Here is a 21,314-nt window from a genome sequence, read left to right as displayed (position 1 = left end):
CACCAGGAACACTTGTGACATGGGCACTGCAAGTATGGAAACTCGTGTCTGCTCTTCTATTGGCTAATATTTGATGAACGAATGAAATCCTACCAATGCAGCTGCAATTTAGAAAGCAAGCCATTTGTGAAGCTTTATTTTTTGTCCTTGGGTCAGTAGAATACAAATGTGTTTTTTTTTTCTCTGAAGTAATGATCCAACTCTCAGTGTACAGGTGTTTTATCCTGAGGTTGCAATGTCTAAGGTTAGCTATTTCAAGCTTGAAACATTTGACATACTCCTACTAGCACTCTGTTGCCACAGTAACTAGCTTGATGCCAATGGAATACTCACAAGTAGAGTACAAGCACAACATTATCCTCTCATTCATGTCCCTCAACAACTGCTGTTAAATAATAAGTTACAGAGTTGACTATTATTTCTATGTAAGAGTTCTACAAGTCTGGAGTATTCCCTGGAAATTCTTAAAATTGTGCCAAACAATGAATGGGACTTTTACAAGTTTCAGTTCCCATTATACTGTCATTTCAGAAAAAATAACTGCATTTTTGGTGTGGCAGGCAGAATGAAGGAAAAACATTACAAAACAGAAAGGTTTGGCAGTTTGGGAAAATTAAAAAAAAGCAAAACTACTTCACAATTATATATATTCTATTCATTTTACTGGGCTTATTAAGGTCAGTGGACCTTATTCCTAATACACATTAATCAGTATGAATCTGAACTTTTTGTAATTTACAATTCTTGAATAATTGTATTTATATCTGAATTGTAATATCTTGTATCTCATATAAATCTACTGTTGTTTTTCTTTATCACTATATGTATCAGTTTTTCTATTTTATATATCCCAATCCTGCATCTTCATGCTTTAATTATTTGTCATTTAATACATGTTTCAGATTTAATTTTTGAGTTACATTCTTTTGGATTGCACCATTAGGTCAGTGATGCAGTAGCACAGGGGTGTCAAAGTGCTGGCCTGTGGGCTGGATGCATCATAGTGAAACTGTGCCCACCCCACTGCCGGCAATGGCAAAAATGTCACAATACGTTGTGACACATCATGTGACATTGTGAGTTTGACACCCCTGCACTAGCAGGAGAACCAAACTTTTAGCTTCTTGTACTGGACAAATTCTGTGTTTTGATACGGGATGGTATTGCTAATAAGTATTCATAATGGAGCCCATCTTAGCTTCTTCCGTGCCTTTTTTAGAACAGCTAATTTTCTTAACTGAAAAATTCAGTGCTGTGCTATGGCAACTGGTACTCTCTGCCTCCTCCCCCAGATATACTTATGGTGTGAAACTGAGAAAAGAATGAAAAATAATAGTGGGAGAACATGCACTTACAGAAGGACAGTGCTAATTTTTTTAAACTGGTAAATATAGTAGCAGTTGGATTTACTGCCTTTTGTCATCTAACCTAAATGATTATCATTAATGTATCTCTTACTGAGCTGTGTCTCTCTGGGTTGTCAAATGTAACTCAGCACTGTGATTGCAATACAATTATGGATAGATACCTTGTGCTATTTGACTTTCCATTTTTTCCTCATCTAAAGCAAAATACCCATTGCAGGTCTGTCAACAAATCCACATTAATGACAAGTTTTCCCAGGCTTCACAGTGTAATTGTTCTCAACAGAAGATGCTCATAAACATTGGATTTCACACCTGAGATACCGCAAGATATTCTCAGCAAAAACCAGGTAAATTTTTAGATATTTAGGCAGAGTTGTTTATTTAACATGATCACTAGGTAATGATGTGTTGATAGTTTGCTACTAGCTGATCATTTCATAGGTTAATGGCCCAGGTTGATTATTTGATGTTTTGTTGTTAGAGCTAATCAGGGCTAACATTATTAGGTGCAATGAACCAGCTGCAGAGTTCTAGATTAGGGCCAAGGCCTCACTATTTTCCTTCTTCTCCAGGAGTGGCAAGTTACTGAGCCTAATGGAAAGCAGTCAGCATGACTTCTGGAACTGAACGTTGGTCTTACTCTGGAAGCAAAACAGCAAAACAGCTGCCTAATTTTGCTGTGTATTATCCTGATACCTTGTTCAGAGAATCACTCAAACTAAGGCTTAGACAGCTGCAGTAAAGGAAACAACATAGTTCTTTAGTGTACATCAGATCAATTATGCTTCCCTTTAAGGCAGTGGTGGCGAACCTAAGGCACGGGTGCCAGAGGCGGTACTCGGAGCACTCTCTGTGGGCACACATGCCATTGCCCCAGCCTTGCCTCTGCCCACGACCCCCTCCTCACCAGCAGCCCCCCTGGAGGAGAGTCGCCCCCGAGTGTGGCCCACGCGGAGCAGCACAGCCAAGGACATGGCAACCAGGCAGCGTAGACAAGACTCTGCCCTCACGCCCCAATGCGCACAGTTGATGCTGCGGGGCACGGGCAGAGGGCGTGGCTGCCATGGCACTGCTGGGCTGCTGGGCAATCTACGGTGGGCCCTGGAGGCGGTGAATGGCCTTGCAGGCAGGCAGAGTGGGGCGGGGCAGGGGGTGGTGCAGGGCACGGGGTGGGGCAGGGCGGGGCCAGTTTTTGGGCACTCATTCTCTAAAAGGTTCACCATCACAGGAGTCCTCAGAGTAAGGTAGCCTGGTTGAAATGCCTGTAGGGTTTGCCTGCATATGCTCCTGTAATGACAGTTTTGCAATTGTCATACTTGCAGACTGAGTGGTTGTCTTATGGATGGATAGCTGGGGTGATATTTTTGTATTTGAGAGGAGAGATTAAAGCAGCAGATTTCCCACATCAGGTATCAGATTCCTTTTATCTCTTCTTGGAACTAATGCTCTCCAGCTAACAGCTGTGAACATCTCTAGCATTATAAGTGAGATACTCAGTCAATTCAACAGATTTGGAAATTGCCACAGTTGAAGGTATGAATCTGAAAAATGTGGAAAACAATGTATATCTTTAAATGTGTAATGTATATGAGAAAGACTGAGGAATGGAGTGAAGACATGCTGCCTAGGGAACAGTCAGAGAAGAAGGAATAACCTATAGCTGTATAATGGGCAGAAGAAGGAGCTCAGAAGGGACCCTCCTTCATCTCAGAATTGTCTTTTCAGACATGCAAGATTCTGTTAAGGTGGCCCTGCATAAAATAGAACTAGCTCATCTGGATGGTAATCTACATAAGGTTGCAAAAGAATAATACAATTTCATTTTGTCTCTATAAGTAATACATTAAAGTATTGCCCTAGAACTTCACACCACTCAAAGAAGGAGAGTACATGCGTCTCACAATGAAATTACTTATTTTTCCTGATTTCCTATGATATCCTTTTGAGTCAACTCTAGGGAGCTAGGAGTTGGTGGCACAATCTTGCATTGGTTTACCTCCTTCCTTCAATTGGCATTGATAGGAAATGAGAGGTCCAGCCTATGGCCCCTACTTTAACATCTACATGAAGCCACTGAATGGCAGCATCCATCATGGCAGGATGAGGTGTCATCAGTAAGTAGATGATATACAGGCGTATATATCCATTTAGAGTGATGTGTTTGTCCTCTTGCGTTGCTTGAAGGCACTATATGAGGCTAACCTTGAACAGTCTCCAGAAGCTGCAACTAGTGCAGAATAGAGTGGCGCGAGCAGTTCTGGGTGCCCCTAAAGTTGTGCATGCTAGAGTTCTGCTATGTGAGCTGCATTGTGTTCCAGTTTACTTCTGGGTTCAATTCAAGGTGTTGGTTATCAGCTTTAAAACCCTTTATGGCAGGGGTGTCAAACTGCCGGCCTACGGGCCGGATGCATCACCAGGAAACCACGCCCACCCCATTGCCGGCAATGGGAAAAAAGCTCCGATATGTCGCGCGACGTCACGTGACGTCGTGAGTTTGATATGTCTGCTTTATGGCATGACCAAGTTACCTGAGGAACTGTCTTGTCCCAATTACATTGACCCATCCCATCTGGTCAGGCAGGGAGTGCATGCTGCAGATCCCGTTGATTAAAGAATTTGGACTGGTGGCATCTAGGAAGAGGCCTTCTCTGCCATTAACTCTGCCTTTTGGAACATCTTATTCCAGAGGTGAGGTAAGCCCCCCACTTTTTTGGCCTTCCAGAAGAATGTTAAGACTTGGTTCTGCTAAATAGCATGGGGGTGGGTCAAAGAGTATTATGAAATACCAGGGATGACTGGAGGCTATTTTTTATTTTATTTTTTTATTTTTAGTTTGTAAATTTCAACCTTGTTTTTAATTGTTGTTAACTGGGCTTTTTAGTTACATTTTTATATTTTATGATATTCTTTATAAACTGCCCAGAATCACTTTAGTAACATAAGTAGTTCAGAAATTTGATAAATAAATAAAAACATTAATATTATTGTGCACAGTGACTAGATGTTGTTCTGTTTGTGCATAAACATGTGCATCTGAAGCCATTTAATATATCATTGCCTTTTGCTATATCTTTTGCTATAATGATTCTAAAAGTTTTGAACAGCTTAGTTTTTTTTTTCTTGTAAAAAATATTCAATTTTCACAGCTTGTCCCTTTGGATAATAAACAATAATGAACATTTTAACTGAAATTCAATTGTAAACATAAATGTGTATGCAATGCCTAAGCTGTGCACATCATGTATTCTCAGAAAACTAAATATCTGTTTAAATCCGTAAAAACATCCTGTGTGAAGATGCTGCAATGCAATGATTCTAGAGAAAATGTATGTGGCAGGGTGAATATTGATATCACCAATATGATGTATCTCCTGCTGATAGAATAAATTACAGTACAAAGTTCCAGTGTTGAAATAAAATTCATATATTTGAAATACATAGGAGTTTTTTGTTTTTTGTGGAAATCCCCTCAGTGCTATTCTATTAAAATACAGAATAACCTGAGTACATTCATTCACGGGCTAATCTCAAACCTCATACTAGATTTTTTTAACCATAATTTTCTGAAAATGTCATAGTGGCCTGGATTACTGGTAATAAATACAGTGACAATTACACAAAGAGAAAAGTATACACTATGACAGTATGGTGATCATGTATAGGGGTAAGTTACATTTTTCATATCAGTAAATTCTAGTGGGCTTAAATCAAATCTTTGAATTTGTAAATGGTGCATTCAAGATTTTCACTGGTTTGGAAGAAGTCAGAATATGTGAAAAGTTACGTGAGTGTAGCCTATGCTTTTTGAAGCAATAAAAGAAACAAACCTCTGGGAATAAATCACACACACACACACACACACACACACACACACACACACACACACACACACACATGTCTATCTGTCTATCTTCACCTCTAGGGAGACAGCCAAAAATGTTTCAATCTTATGAGTACCAGTCCAGCCTTAAGTGGTTAAGGCACTTGAAAGTAGGAAATTTTGAGTATTTGTCATCCCTTAAGATATGAAAGCTGGCTGGGTGATTTTCAATCAGTTACTCATTTGCAAACCAATCCCCATCACAGGGTTGTTTTTTGTGGGGAAAATAGGAGGCAGGAGAATTATATACATTGCTTTAACTTGTTAAATAATGGTGGGATATAAATCTAATAATAAATAGTACAATCAGAAAATAATCTTTTCTGATCATTTTTTGTTTGTTTTCTGATAAAAAGTTGGCTCCATCTTTGATAAGAAGATTTTGCTTTCAGTGAATTTAACCCAATGATTCCTCATACGTATTTCTTGTTAAAATATATTCTCTTTTATTTAAAAAAGTGATCTCTTACAGTTGTTGACAGATTGTCATTATAGTCTTGGTAATAATTTTTTCTTGAAATATTTTGATACAAATATAATTTGTAATTCTGTTTAGTGCTAATCATCAGATGCATTTCCTGATTCTAATGGAAACATAAGTTCTGCGTAAAATTTTTATGACAACTTTCATTTAAAACTACTCTTTTAATAGCACATTTCATTTAAATTTGAAAAGTGACGGAAGGTTGATAAACTCATCAACAGAAGTAGACAGAAGGCTTAGCAAGTGACTCAATTTTTAGTCTACTTTCATTATGAACAATTTCAGTTCTTTTGAATTGAACTGACACAGTGGTAGTTTTCAGTGTATTTTTTTAGTTTTTTCTCCCCCATGATACTCTAGTTGATGGGGGGGCACTTTTATATAGTGCTTAGAGTACAAGGCCATGAACTGGAAGACTGTTGAGGTCTAGCCCTTAGGCAAGAAACCAACTGGGTGATCTTGGGCCACTCACTCAGTCTGAGCCCAAAGAAGGAAGCAGTGGCAAACCACTTATAAAAATGTAAGGAAAACTGCAGGACTAATCCATGAATCACCAGGAGTCTATTTCAAACACACACACACACACACACATACACACTAACTTAAAATTAATATAAATTATAGATGAAGAATAATTTAGAATGATAACTCTTAAATTTTCACCCTTATGGTTCTGATGCCATGAGGAGCGAATATACTGATTTATGGCTCTTCACTTGGATATTTTGGGTGAGAATCAAAAAAGCATAATAAATATTTGTGCTTTCCAAAGAGTAGCTACAGTATATGGTGTGCAGTTACACATTAAATAGTTATGCTTCCTGTTTAATAAAAAGAAGAAACTATTCCAAATTCAAAACAGAAATTATGTAAAATTGAGTATTCAGTTTTATGTTTACATACCATCTTGCAAGATTCTGTTTCATCAATCAAAATCTGATACAAAATAGTAACAGAAGATGTGTTATGCTATTAATCTGCTTTTTTATTCATAAAATAATGATGCTTCCCTAAAATATCCACTTTCTTTCACCTTATCCTACTCGGTGCTTTGCATGTGGGAAAGAGTTGTCTATTTTATCCACCAAAATGCTGATATGGTAAATGAAAGCCTTTTTTTCCCTAGAGAAAGAAAGTTTACTTCTTTTTCTTGAAAATATAGCTTTCTCTTACGATGAGAAATTGTGTATCTCTATTTCTTTATTCTTGCTATTTTGCTTTGCTGAATTTGAAGAAGCAAAATGTGATATATTTGCTCTGGGCCTGCTAAAGGAGTTCATATGAAAAATATAACATAATTTTATGCAAGCTTAGTAATACTTTACTGCATGGTATTTTCTTCTTTTTTATATAATTTTAGGTGCAGATTATTTACAATGATCAGTAGCCCGATTTGAACATGCAAGTATGCTTTGCTTACCTTTAGCTTAACATTATCTTCAAGCAGAGTTTAAAAATATTAGCACTGGGATTTAACTTTGTGTGTGAACTCACCAGGTAATGAGTATTCAGATTGTTTGGTTTAGTTTTTTGTACTACAATCCCACTGATACATTCTCCATAATGAAAAGCTGTTCAGGGGTATTAATAAAAAATGCCAATAGTCTTATATTAAAATGTAGCCTCTACTATAATTTATTTTATCAATAGTAGATATGTTCTGTACTGTGAAACTATGTTTACACTTGTAATGCCCATCCATCCTGACAATGGTAGTAATAGTGGAAGGCTCTTACAGCTGTCTTTTTCTCATTCAATTTTGAAGAAAAGATTTCACGTTTCCTATGTTATGTTAATCTTTTTCCTCCCTAGCAGTGTGAATTGCAAAAAACAGACATTTTTCATCAAGATGAAACTTAAGAAAAGCTGAAATTTTAAATAGCTGGATTAATTTTCACATGTGATTTATTACTAAATTCTATTTTATTTTTCCTGAAATTTTTACATATTATTAAATATGCTTCGGGTTCTGCATTCTGAATACGTTTTCTCCTTTTCACTACCATTACTTGGATTCTTCTGTAACACATATCTTTGCCAATTTCTTTTATTTTTAAAATATGTTAACTGTTTCTAGATGAAGTGTTATAGGTGTTAGAACACTGAACAGTAATTTTGAATATATGAACATCATTTAACTACATTTTAAGGTGACCGTTAATATCATGACACAATAATACATTAGCGAACATCATTATTATGTAAACATTATGTAAAGTTGCAAAATGTTAAAATGTGTATCAAAGAATATTTTTTTTAAAATGGGGTAAGTCGAGTCCAGAAAAATCTTTTTGGGGGTATAATTGGGGACAATATGTAATTACAACTGTAACTGTTGCATTATTAGACTGAAAAACAAGGGGAATTTATGATTTTTGTATTGAAATAATGAACTTGAATTTATGGACATCTAAGGCTCTACTAGTGATAAGTGAACTAATCTGTCTCTCATTATTGGTTGTTTCAGCTGAATTGCTATATTCTATGTCTTGATTAAATACCGCATTAAGGGTTAGTTATAGTACAGTACTTTAGTCATCATTGCTCTTGGAAGTTGTGTAAGGACCATCTGAGGCCAATATTTGTAATTAAAATTGTGTTTGCTGTTAACTGAAGATAGTCAGGTGTGTTTAAAATGTTGATTGTGCCTTTGGGTAAGGTGACGTGGCCTGTAATCTGTTCATTCCACCTTATGAGAAACTTGGAAAGGTGGTGAGTGTATCAGATTAGTGCTGCATTTTTGTGTGAACAAACCCTTAAGGGAAAAACAGGATTTTATTTTGAGTTCCTTAACTGATAACTTTCAGTAGTTTAATATTATACTTCAAATTTAAGAGATAGCCACTAAAATACCAGCTACATTATTAATGTTGTTTTGTTTCATTGTTTTAAAGTTGCTTTTGTTTAAATGGTGCCTTTGATAAAATGGGAGTATACATTATATGAGATTTCTGAAATGAATAGGGCTATTTTAGTACTTTTCACTGGATATTTTGTTTTATGCACAGATTATGTGTGTTTTAATAATTTGGAAAAATAACCTGAGTCTTGGGTAAATTGTTTTAACTGAAATTATCTATTAAAAGATATTGTCCTTTTCCCTTCCGGCAATAAGCAACCTTTTGAAGATTGATTTAGAGATTTAGTTTCTGACCTCTTACTAAGTTGCAGTGATTCAGTCTCCTAAAAATTTCTGCAGCTTAATGCTTATAACTAAGCCACAAAAAGCTTTGCCACTTTGGCTGTTAGGTTTTAAGTTCAAGATTGGTAAATTATAGTCTCGTGTGCACATGAGTTACAATTTTCCTGCTTCGAGGGAGCTCTAAGCAACAAAGAACACTATTCGTAATTTGAAGAGAACCCTCTCATGAAAGTAGAGACAAACTTAAACACTTCTAGCCCTTTTGGAGTTCAGACATCCAAAGAAACACATACCAATAAACTTCCTTGCACATGTTGCAGTGAACAGCTGGGCAAGCAAACTCAGAAAATCGGACTTTTCTTTTTATTATGGGAAAAGACATTGGTGGGAGGATTACATACACACAGTGAAAGTGTTAATTGGATTATAAACAGCTACAAATCTTTTAATGCGACTGTAGCCTGACAGTCTGGTAGGATCCTGAGCATCTGGTCAGACAGTGGGCAATTTTTTGTCCCCTCCGGCCATCGTGTTCACTTCATCATTATTAAGCACTTCATAATGCTTTGAGCATATGTGTGTTTGTACTTGATAAGGAAGAAGGCGAAGCAGTTGAGAAGCATGAGGAAAGAGAGGGTAAATCACAATATTATAAATAAACAGAGAGAGTATAGGAGAGAGCAAAATCATATAATTAAAATCAGCAAAATATGTAATGTTTTTTAAAGTGAAAATATGTTTTTCCTGTGATATAATTTGGATAAGATGCTTTCTTAACTGTTACTGGGAAGATAAATACTTAAGTGTTTTGCCAGTCCAAATGCTTTTAACAAGAACCTCACTAGGCTGTCAGTCTTTAGATTAATATATTATTTTTAAAAAATGAAGACCTTGCATATTTTAAATTTGATCTATGAAGTGATATATACATCTTGCACATCCCATTTTAAACATTTTAACAGAGATCTTTGGCTCTCTTATATGTTTCTAGTCTGTTTATCTAATTGACTAATTTAAATATAAATGTACATTCTTGAGCTTCATTTGTAAGACAGTTAAAGCTGCTGAACTGTTATCTTCAACTTACATTTAAACTGTATGTTAAGCTTGCATTGTTTAACACTATGCTTTCACATCAGTTACTATAGCATTACAGCTAACCATAACTGATGCTTTGGATTGCTTTCTGAGTATATTTTAAGCATGGCTCTTGTTTTAATAAAATACCTCTTTAAAATGTAATATTGTTACTCTAGTTTCTGCTTTAATAGTTTACATTAATTATTGAAGTACAATAAGTATTACTTGGTAAATCATAATAATGCTTTAGCTTTACATATGTGGGTATTATTTCTTCATTTCCTAGCTTTAAATAAACAGTAATAGAGAACTGGAATCTTGACAAACAATTCTAGGCAAACCCAATTAAAGGAATGTAATGGATTTCAAAACAGCATATAAAATCAGTTATTTGAATAGTCTTAACAAATGGAGCAAAAACCAAACAGATCACCTTACAGGTTTGAAATCACTAGTATGACAAACCAAAGCAGTATTCTTCTTCTTAGAAAAGCTAAATTATCTTATTCAAAAGACAAACTTACCTAGCAGATGATCGATAATTTGTGGATGCAGTCTCTCCAAATACTGAGACTGGCTCCCCAGGTAGGAAGCTTTTTCTATTAGAAATGCATTCTGCACACTAGCTTTCCAATTTCTTTTTCTCTACTGTCTGTGTGGCTGCCTCATTTGCTGGTGCTGCTTCATCTTGTGGCTGCTTGCTTCCAGTTTACTCCCAGTTATTCCATATCCTTTGGGTTGACTCTGCAAGTGATACTTAAATTACTCTTCTCTTAAGATGCTAACAGAACAAGAACTGGACTTTGCATCTTTCAGACAATAGAGGCAGACATCAATTCTAGTTAACTCAAGTGTTCAGCATTTATCAAATATTAAATGAAAGCTAGAACACCCAGTAAATCGCATCTGCTTTTGCATATAAATTCCAATAGTGAAAACTTGTTTCTGTTTAAAAAAAAAATCCAGTATATTGAAGAAGTATGTTATCTCAAAAGGTAGGGTCAACAAAAATGGACTTCAGATTCTGCTTTAACTTTTCACCTGCACAGCCTGCATTTGGTAGGAATGTTGAACAGTATGCTCTTCTGTGCTTCTGTCAAACACAGATGTGAAATGCTGCTTACGAACAGAGGAGAAACTCCCCAGGGGTGTAGTATGTGTTGTGTCATATCTCAAGACAGTGAGTATGCATGGCATCAATGGGTTGCTTTATATGAGCTATTTCAAGTCAGCCACTGAACTGATAGCATATTTTCCAGACATAATCTGCTAATTATTTCTTCTGATGGTCAAGCAGTATCAGTAAACAGAGAATGCAAATAATTGTACGGGCTTCTGTATGTCTATTCCTTGTTGAATAGCTTCTCAGCTCAGAAAACCAATTACTAAGAAATTAAACATATTTTTATAAGGAGGCATTTTACCCCTAAGTTAAACTCTCTTTTTTGTACTTAATATCTCTAAATAGTAATAGTAAAAATTGCTATTATATTTAAAGTTTTGTTTGAAAAATTACTGAGGTTATTGACTTATTTCACACTATATATTTCAAATCCAAATCTTGTTTCCTTTAAAAAAAGCTCTTAACCATGTCTCTGTAGAAGAATGCTCCAGTCTTTCTTCTTTCCTTTTTTAATAATATATGTTTAGGATTGCAATATAATTTCTAGTCTCTTGCCTTTTCCATTTAAAATGTGGCTTTTGAATGCTTCCTGGGTATGATTTTCTTTCATATACTAGGAATCAGAAAAAATTAACAGAACTTAACTAATGTTCCATCTGAGTGTCTTCACAGAGGAATTCTAACAACAGAATGCTCCTCTAACAGAAGAGAAGTAATTTTTTTTTTTTTGCATGCAGTTTCTTGTACCCATGAAAGTTTATTCCAGAGATTTTGGAAAGACTCAGCCACATCCTTTTTTTGTTCCAGCAAAAGGCTAAGTTAGAAATAGCTCTTCCATTTGTGGAACATCAAAGTCACTGATAGCTAATTGCTAACAGAAATTTTTAAAAAATGTAATAGGCTTGTGACCACTGTTTTAATATATATCATATTTTTGGTCCCATATCCAATTCCTTGACTGATTCCTCCATTTAATTAATGAAGTTTGTTCTAATTATGCCATCCATACATCTTTTCACTTTACACATGCTGAAAATTAGATAGCTTGGTCCTAAAGTATGGTTTTGCCTCTGTGAAATTGACCTGTGATTATGAAGACAAATAGTTACACAGAATAACCTTCATCTTTCTTACAAAGGCCAGGATCACACTACGATGTTTTAAAATGGGAATGGGTTTGAAATGCTAAAGAATGTTCAGGTCACATGCTTGCAGAAAATTTCTGATTCCGTATAAAAGCCATACATTTGTATGGGCATGCAGGCATACATGAAAATGTTGAAAAAAATATGCACCAATGTTATTTAAGATCTGGACATTTAGCAGTTCAAAACTAATAAAGTTCTGAATAAATGCAAATGAAATGTCCTTTACAGTGTTAAGAGCAGAATTAAAAAAAATAGTGCTATATAGGTATTAGAAACAATGTTTGGTCCCACCTAAAACAATGCCATTTCTGATAAATAATTTAAGCTATCAAAATTATATCTACTACATTTGCCAAACATAACTGAGCAAAATTACTGACAAGAGTGTAAGCACTTTTCTCCTTCCTTCCTTCATTTAATTGTAATGGGTCATTTTATGTATACACCATAGTCTTAGCTTCCTAGAGGATATACCTAGTCTAAGCTGAGAAAAACCTGCCTGTTTTTCTCATCCCTACCTCCCAGGGATGTATGTTTAGCAAATTTAACTTGACCAAAGTGCTAGCAAGTGTATGGCAAACATTTATAATGATTGGATCTTACAGTAAATCTTAACAGATTAATTTGTGAGAGCTATGTTAGTAGAGACTAACTTTTCAAAGAAGAAGCAAAGAGAAGTGCTATATTGTGGCACGCTTGCAGTTGCCATGACTTTGGTGTTGCCTGGTCAAGTATATCTCCCACCTTACCTTCATTTTACATCTGCATCCATTCAAATTCCAGAGAGAGTTCGGAAGAAGGACTTGGAAGAAGAAAAGAAATCCAAATAAATTTTGTTCTAATTTTATTTTGTTTTTTGGATAACCTGCTTTGAATAGACTGCTGGTCTTTCTGGTTTCTATCCAAGAATAATGTGGACTGTTTGACCAGCAGTGCGCCCAACATAAGGATTTATGGGATTCTGGTGAGATTGAGAAAAGACTCACCAAAGTCTTTGAGAGCAGAAGCGAAAGATCAGATGAGTTCTGAAAAGGAAAAGTTCCATGGGCCAAAAATAGAAGAAAGAAAAACAAAAGCTTTTATTTGTCTGGGGATCACAAGACGATCCAAGGTTGCCTGTCAGGTTTCTGAATTGTAAGTGATGGTAAATTGCCAGTTCATTTCATAAGCTTTTTTTCTTAACCTAGGCAGATAAACAGAAGGCCTATTAATTAGTAACATAAAGATGTGCTTATGTATCTGGAATGCACATTGTTAGGCACACATCAGAACGGGTGAAACACAAGCTGCTTTGCTATACAAAAGAAGAGGCGCAAACTGCCCCCACAAAAGAATATAAACTCACTTTCTAGGAGTGAAGCTGAAAAAGTAAAAGTGCTTGCCACTGAAATTTGGCTGATACCCAAACTATTTCTTCCAAACTTTGCAAACTGTAGTTTAAAAGGGGGCTGCAAAACCCAAGGAACCTGGGTAGCCCTACCTGCTTCAGTCAGATCCTTGAACCCACATAAAAATGTCCATTCAGGCATATAAACATTTATACCCTTGGAAACATAACTGAATAAAAAAATTATATGTTACTGGATTTTAACAGGTTGTGTGTGTGTGTGTGTGTGTGTGTGTGTGTGTGTGTGTGATGATCTAAATGGAAGCAAAAAAGGTGAAGGTATATACATTTGAAGGAGATCTGCTGTTCAAATAACAGATATTTAGTTCTTTTTCTTTGTAATTTTTTTTGCCAATTATATATACATATTATATTTTTTGAAATTCTTGCTTTGTGAGGACTTAGGGCAGATAAAGTAATTATTTAGTATTTCCATTTAAATCATTCTATTTTGTGAGCTGAATATGTGATTACTGTCTAACTGAATTAAATCTTTCCTAAAGCTGTAATTTTAACATTTGATTTAATTTTCTGTATGTTCTATTATTTTTGTCTAAGGGAACTGGATAAAATGTCATAAGCTATCAGAAATTTGGGGGATTTTGTATGCACCCTGGTCAGCACTTCTTTACTCTCCTACCATCGGGCAGGAACTATAGAAGCATAGCCAGCTGCACCAACAGGCTGAAGAACAGTTTCTACCCATGGGCTGTCAGACTCCTGAATGGGAAATAACTCCATGTACGATAGACTTGCGGGGCCAGCGCGTTGTGCAATAAGTTCATGTGGTGTAATAAGATTGTGTGTTTGTTGTCACTGTGAGTTGTGTCGGGGGGGTGCATGAAGGGAGGCTTAGCTTATCTCATTGTACACATGTTGTACTTTGACAATAAAGGTTGATTTGACATATACGACTATATATTATTCATGATGTTGCTGCTACTATTATTCTGTTTCCTAAGAGGAAATGTAAGTTTTCTTCAAATAAGTTACAAGATCTAGTCCAAATTCTTGCTTGATCCAGGTTCTGCTAAAGCATTTTGGACGGATGGCTGTTCGGTCTGTCTCTGAAGACCTCCAGTGAAGAGAATGTACCACTTCATGAGGCAGACTTTTCACTGATTAGCAACCCTTACCATCTGGAAATTGCTCTTAATATATACCCAGAACTTATTTCCCTGCAGTTTCAACCCATTGTTGCTCTCGGTAACAAAAGAGGGTAAATATAAAGAACCTTTGGATATTTGAAGGATATCTTATCTCAGTCATTTCTTCTTTATACATACCTCATTCCTGGTTCCTTAACCATTCCTCACAAGACATGAGAAAGACCTTTCCAGTTTTTTCATTATTTTGGTAGCCCTCATCTAAACTCTCTCTAGACTGTTGAAAACGTTTTTAGACCATGGCGTTCAGAACTGGAACAATGTTCCAAGTGAGTCCTGGCCAAGGCAGAATAAAGTGGAACAGTTACTTCCCATAGCTGCATTCTTTACTCTGATTAATACATCCCAAAACAGCATTTGCCTTTTTAATCAGCTGCATCATCCTGTTGGGTGATACTGAAGTAGAGCTGATCCTAGAACATCCAGATCATTTTTGCAGGTATTATTACTGAACTAAGTTCCCTAACCTATACCTGTGCTTTTCATTTTTTTCAAATGCAAGACTTTACATTTCTCAGTAAATGTATTAAAATTCATTCTGCTTGTTTAATCCATTACTCAACCCTGTGTAGATATTTTTGAATATTTTTCTGTGAAAATGCCATCTCTTCCTTATAATTTTCTGTCATCTGCAACTTTAATAATGATGCCTTCTATCTTTTTATCCAGATCATTAATAAAAGTGTTGAACAACAGAGGGCCCAGAACAGCCCGCTGGCATTCCACTCGGCAGTATTCTCTGAGCTTTTATGGAACCATTTATGAGTATTCTCAGGCTGCAATCATTCATACGATTATGAATCCAATAACAGGTGGATCTTCTAGCCTGTATTTAATCATTTGGTTATTGAGGATATCTTGAAGGACTCTCAAATGCTTTGCTAAGGTCAGAGTATATTGTTCAAAGCATTTCCCCAGTCTGTTATAATTAAACTTATATTTAAAATGGAAAAATTGTCTTAGCTTATCTGAGAATATAGTGATGGAATCATATGTGATTCTCTTCTCTAATCATCCTTTTCATATTATAGACAACAATAAGGCAAGTGATTTTAATTTAATTATTTTGTGATGTAACTAAATGTTCCTAGCATTTATATTAATTTAGTATACAAATCTTAATAGGAAAATATGTTAAAACGGAGTGGAGTGAGCTGAGTACAATCATGCTGGCCTCCACCTCACAAGGGGTTGCTGTGATTTTATCCGTTGTATATATTGTTATTGTTAACTGCACACCTTAGAAGTGGACTATAGTATACTCTACTATAGTGTACTCTTAATGGGGCTTCCTTTGAAGATATTTCAAAGGAGCACTTGCAATAAGTATATGAAAACTATACCTGTGACAAAGTGCAGTGGTCTACATGCTAATTAGATACCAGTTGCAGGTGCTGTACTGGTTGTCAGTTTGTTTCTGGGTGAGATTCAGGATGTTGGTGATTACACATAAAGGCCTACATACTTTGGTGCCTCCCTATCTTTAAGATTGTGTACTCTAAATAGATTTTACCTGCTTAATATCTATGGAGATTCTCTATCATCAAGTTCATGGTTGTACCAAAGGTGCTTTTCAAGAGGCAACTGGACGTGAAAATGTTTCACTTCTCATCCAAGAAGCTTCTTCAGTTCTGGCTGAATGGTGGGGAATTCAGAACTAAAGAAGCTTCTTGGATGACAGGCAAAACATTTTCAAGAAAAACCTAAGAGAGTCCAACTGCCTTTTGAAAAGCAGATTTGGGATTTTACCTGCTTATAATTCAGGAGTCCTCATTTAGCAACCACCATTAAGACCAGTAACTTAGTGACCACTAAATGAAGTGGTCTGTAATTGTGCTTATAATTTTACTTCAGCTTTCCTTTTCCCCCGCATTCTTCCATGTTTTTGAATGCTCACCCTTCTGCTAAGATAATTACATTTTTGGAGAGGAAGGGATTACAAGAGAGTAAGTGGGCACACAATGAGAAATAACATTGAAACGAATGCCCTAGTACTGGCTGTTTGCCTAACATGCTCACATCCAAGTCCCCAGTTCCTGTAGGAGGTAAGTCCAGGAGACTCAGAGGTGAGGATTCAGAGCAGCAAGTCCTCTCTTGGGAATAATTTTCCACCAAATATAAGAATTGCAAACTCCTATCTAATATTCAGGGAGTTTTTAAATGCAGTATGTGGATTTTTCAATGTGTCTTTGAGATTTAGGCAAGATAGATGTTTGGAAGGAATCCGGCTGCTTTTGCATTGCAAGGAAATTTGTTTTTGTTTTAAGGTGTAATGATCTATGTTAATGGTATTGCAACATAAAATTTGGTAGGCTTGATTGTTTGATATTTTGTGAATTACATTCTTTGTTGTAAAGTCCCTTAGACTCATAACGATAGATACAGCATAAAAGCATTTGTAGTAAATAAATATTTTTTTTAAAAAAAAATAACCCACAAGGAAAAGTAGGAATAATATGACTTAATAAAATGTCTATCTCATGAAGCTACAAGAAAAATTGAGAGTTTGATGTAGCTGTAGATATTAACTCCTAAAAAGCAATAAAATCCTTAGAGTAGAAGAGCTTAACATAAAGCTGTGGAATCTTTCTCTAGACAGATAAAAAAAATATTAAGAGACATTTCTCAGCCTTCCTTACCTATATAGTTTGCCATTACAACTTGAAAAATATAGCTCCTTGGAACCCTATTTCAGGCAAGGAAATCTGAATGATTTCTTATTTATGATGCCAAAAGCTAGTCATTCCTCAGGGATTGCCAAATGACTCTAGAAGCACAATATGGCTACATTGCTGGATTAATCTGCCCTACCTTTTTAAATCTTGCTGGCCTATGTGAAGAGGTTGCATTTGATAATAATATGAGAAAAATGTACATGATCTACAGAGAAACCAGATGATGATGAAAGTTTATGATTATATAGTAGAAGACTGGAAAACTGTTTCTTTGTGAGTTAAAGATATTTATTTGTATTTATTTGTGTCATTTCTTCGTAGTGTAACAGTCAGCAAAACAGATAAATAAAACAGCATTGTGATAAAACTTTCACTTATGCAATGCCAGTCTCCAGAGTCCTTCCATAATTACAACATTTTAGCAATTTCATTATTCAGTTTGTTGAATACCAGCAACATTAAAGCAGTTGTAGATAAATTATAGCAAATGCCCATTCTGTAGAGAGTATAAAAGATGGCCTTGATAGAGATGTACAGGAACCACATTACTTAGGCAAAAGGGGTTGAAAAGTCTTTTAAATTGAGAAGAAAATGACATTTGGAAGTGGTTCAGACAGAAGCCTTGCTAATTCACTGAACTACAAGAAGGAGGAAAAGGTACAGAATAATCAGACTTGCAAGATTCTTTTATTCAAGCTAACCTCAATAAAAGTAGTTTTAGCCTCCTTGTTAAGTTGATTTCCTGGTCTGGGCTACCTAGTGAGGCTGACATATTCTCACTCCTGGGGAACAGCTGTTTCATAGGAGGAGCTATTGATGACTCCCCAACATTGCAGGTAATGGGCTGGAATTTAATACTACCTTGTCTATAGATGTGGGTACTCTGGGTTTGCATAAATTAGATTATATTGAATATACAGATGGTTGCTACTTTTTGGGAGATAAAAGAACCTGCTACTGCTCTTGTCAGATCCTCATGTTTCTATACTTTGTCCTTATTTAGTTTTAGAAGTATCCTGATACAAGTACATGACTGTAATATTTCTATAATTCCATCTTCACACACATCACCCTTTTGGCATCATTGCCATTGATTGTAGATCTGCAAGCTCAGATGTGTTGGTTTTCAATTCATGTGGAATGGTGCTTTCTTTTTTGATTTTGCTGAAGTTACTTGTGATACAATACATTTGGTTCCGTATAGTAGTATATGGAGGATTGCAGGGGTCAGAATCCAATTTCCTCCATTACAGTTCTTGCATTAACAAGAATTATGTGGTCTTTACACCGATTATACGAAAATGAGTTATTTCTAAAGAATTGCTGATATGTTCCTACCCCTATCTGATTACCAAGTCATTGTCCAATCTTCAAGTTGTTCCTTCCAGATCAAAAAAATGGAAAATGACACCCTCAAGAAAATTTACTAATTGAATACCATTCGATTGGCTGTCAGTCAGTTTCAACAGAGCCAAGAGATCAAAAGTCTGCCTGATATTTTCCTTTTTTCCTTAAGATTATACTATTGATCTTTTTGTCCTCTTCCTACGTAAGTATACTCAATACCATCAGGTCTTTGTTCTTATTTTAAAACCTATAACTGGTGTGGGCATTTGTTTGTTCTTTGGGCAGATATTCTTTTTCTATTCTATTTTTCTTTTCTAAAAGACATTTTTGCCCTAAAATTAACCAAAGATTCATTTGGTCTCCATTTTCCCCCTTGAATTGTCTCTATATTTATGTATACCTCTTATTTCTCAAGCTAGAGTTCTTGATCTTTTTTTCCTTTTTTAACTGATAAAAAGTACAAGTTGAGTCCAAAACCTTCTTCACAGTTGTAGCTTCATAATCTGTTCCAAAGGCAGTTCTACATGCATTACAATAATCCAGTCTTTAGATTATCAATGTTTGAATCACAGTAGCTGAGAAGAACATAGAGTAGCTTAATAGGCACTCATAGTGATAGAGTCCTTCTTTTTAAATATAATTATGTGAAATATCTAACTGCTTTTTATGGCAAACTTCATAAAACTTGTGTTAATAAGTTAATAAAACTACTATTAAAAAGAATAGAGGGAGTTAATATAAAACATGTATTAGATGCTTAAAACATGCTGCTGTCATGCTCTGGTATATTGATATTCCATGGAGCAAGAAAGCCCATTTCAAATTTGCCACCGATCAGCCATCTGCAATGTGCACTATGGAGAGCAAAACCTTCCCTGTAGTTAAGCCTCAAGATATTTTTCTGAATTAACACTTGAATTTTGAATCTTGCTCAACAGAGGACCAGCAGCTACTGCTTATCTTTTGCAAATGTAATTAAGAACCCTAAGCAGCAACATAGTGATTAAGAGTTTCATAACTGAAGCAGTTTACAAATACTCCAAATAAGTAAATAATGAAATAGCTTCTTCAGTAGCTATAGCTTCATGATCGGTTCCAAGAACAGTTCTATATACATTATAGTGATTCAGTCTTGAGACTATCATTGTTTGAATCACAGTAGCTGAGAAAAGAATAGCTGTTAATAGGCGCTCATAGTTACAGAAATTGTGTAGGCTTCCAGCAATAATAATGAATGCAAGAGCATTTGCAAATTGTGAACAACAGAGTGGATAAAGTTCTATTTTAAACAGGTACCTCTTCTAATGCTAGACTGGAAATTACTCATTCACAATGCCTCACTCTTGTTGGCATTCAGATTGACTTATTGATTGATTCTTATTGACCATTGTCCATTCCACCACTTCTTTGAAGCAGGGGTATAGGCTATGTAAAATCTCTCCTGATTCAGATACATCACAGAGAAATAAATAGTAGGTGTCATCAATATACTGATGACATTTTTTCCTCAGTCCTCTAGAGAATCATCAAAGCTTGGTTAACCATTCTGAGTGGCATGTTATAAATATACTGTATAGCTGCTTCTTATTTCATGATCTCCTGGACTTCAGGAATAGGTTTGCTGCAAGGACTGTAAAAGGTTTTAAGTTGGGAAAAAGACTCAGGGGTTCTTGGGAGGTTGGTCACTCAGTTTCATATTCTTGGTAAATCTTTTGATGAATGGCAAGTTGCAACCTTTCAATGGTGTGAGAACAATGTAGATTTACTTTAATGTTTGGAAAACAATGCATTTTCACCCCTTTCTGAATTAAATGCAGGGCAGGCAGTTATTGCCAGCCCGAATTCTAGTAATAGTGCCATCATTAAGCATTTTTTTTAAAGATCAGCTGTAGGAATGTCAACTCTTTAATAAATTTTAATAACAGGATTATGGTGTTGGCAGGATTACAGCAGTGCGTGTTCTTTGTCTTTTTCTCTATCTGACTCTTCTAGTTGCCATAACAACTTGATTGTACCATAGCATTTCCTACTTATAGTTAAAGTTCTTTCAACACAGCTGTTATGAAATACATATTTTTAGGAATTTATCATTTATATCTATAGCCCCAATGCAAAGTGTACCTTTTTAAAATAAAGAAATAGATCCCTTTGTATTGATTAAGTTGACAAAAAAATTGGACCACCCAGAGAGCATGTGATCATCTCTGAGTAACAATAGTGACTTCAGTATACAGGAAAAGAAAGTAAGCATTAGTTAGTCTTTTTAAATCAAAGAAATTATCAGTATATTGTACTTATTGCAAGGGAGCATGCGGCATTTCTTGTTTTCTTTCAGCCTAAGGCCAAATGAAAAACTGCATACATATATTTTTGATCCCATATCTCTCCAGGATATTTTAATTTTGTGGTGGTATAGAAGAGTTCTGCTCTCATATTTAAAGACTCTTTGAGATATATAATTAGATGATTGTCTGATTTTCTATTAAAAATGAACACTTCAAAATAGCTTCCAAAA

General features: G+C 35.5%; 1 protein-coding gene and 1 long non-coding RNA gene across 2 annotated transcripts in view; one reads left to right on the top strand and one right to left on the bottom strand.

The window, feature by feature from the left end:
- Positions 1 to 21,314, top strand: part of AVEN (apoptosis and caspase activation inhibitor) — a 126,413-nt gene that overhangs the window by 55,392 nt on the left and 49,707 nt on the right. The gene's annotated exons all lie outside the window — the stretch shown is intronic.
- Positions 9,233 to 13,234, bottom strand: LOC107296440. Its single transcript, XR_001549095.1, has 3 exons — positions 12,974 to 13,234; positions 10,478 to 10,697; positions 9,233 to 9,460 (listed from the first exon to the last, which is right to left on the bottom strand). It is a non-coding gene; the product is annotated as an uncharacterized LOC107296440 (long non-coding RNA).

Source organism: Protobothrops mucrosquamatus, unplaced genomic scaffold (assembly GCF_001527695.2).
Source record: "Protobothrops mucrosquamatus isolate PMUCROS unplaced genomic scaffold, P.Mucros_1.0 scaffold_202, whole genome shotgun sequence".
NCBI lineage: Eukaryota > Metazoa > Chordata > Lepidosauria > Squamata > Viperidae > Protobothrops > Protobothrops mucrosquamatus.
This window is presented reverse-complemented; position numbering and strand designations above follow the sequence as displayed.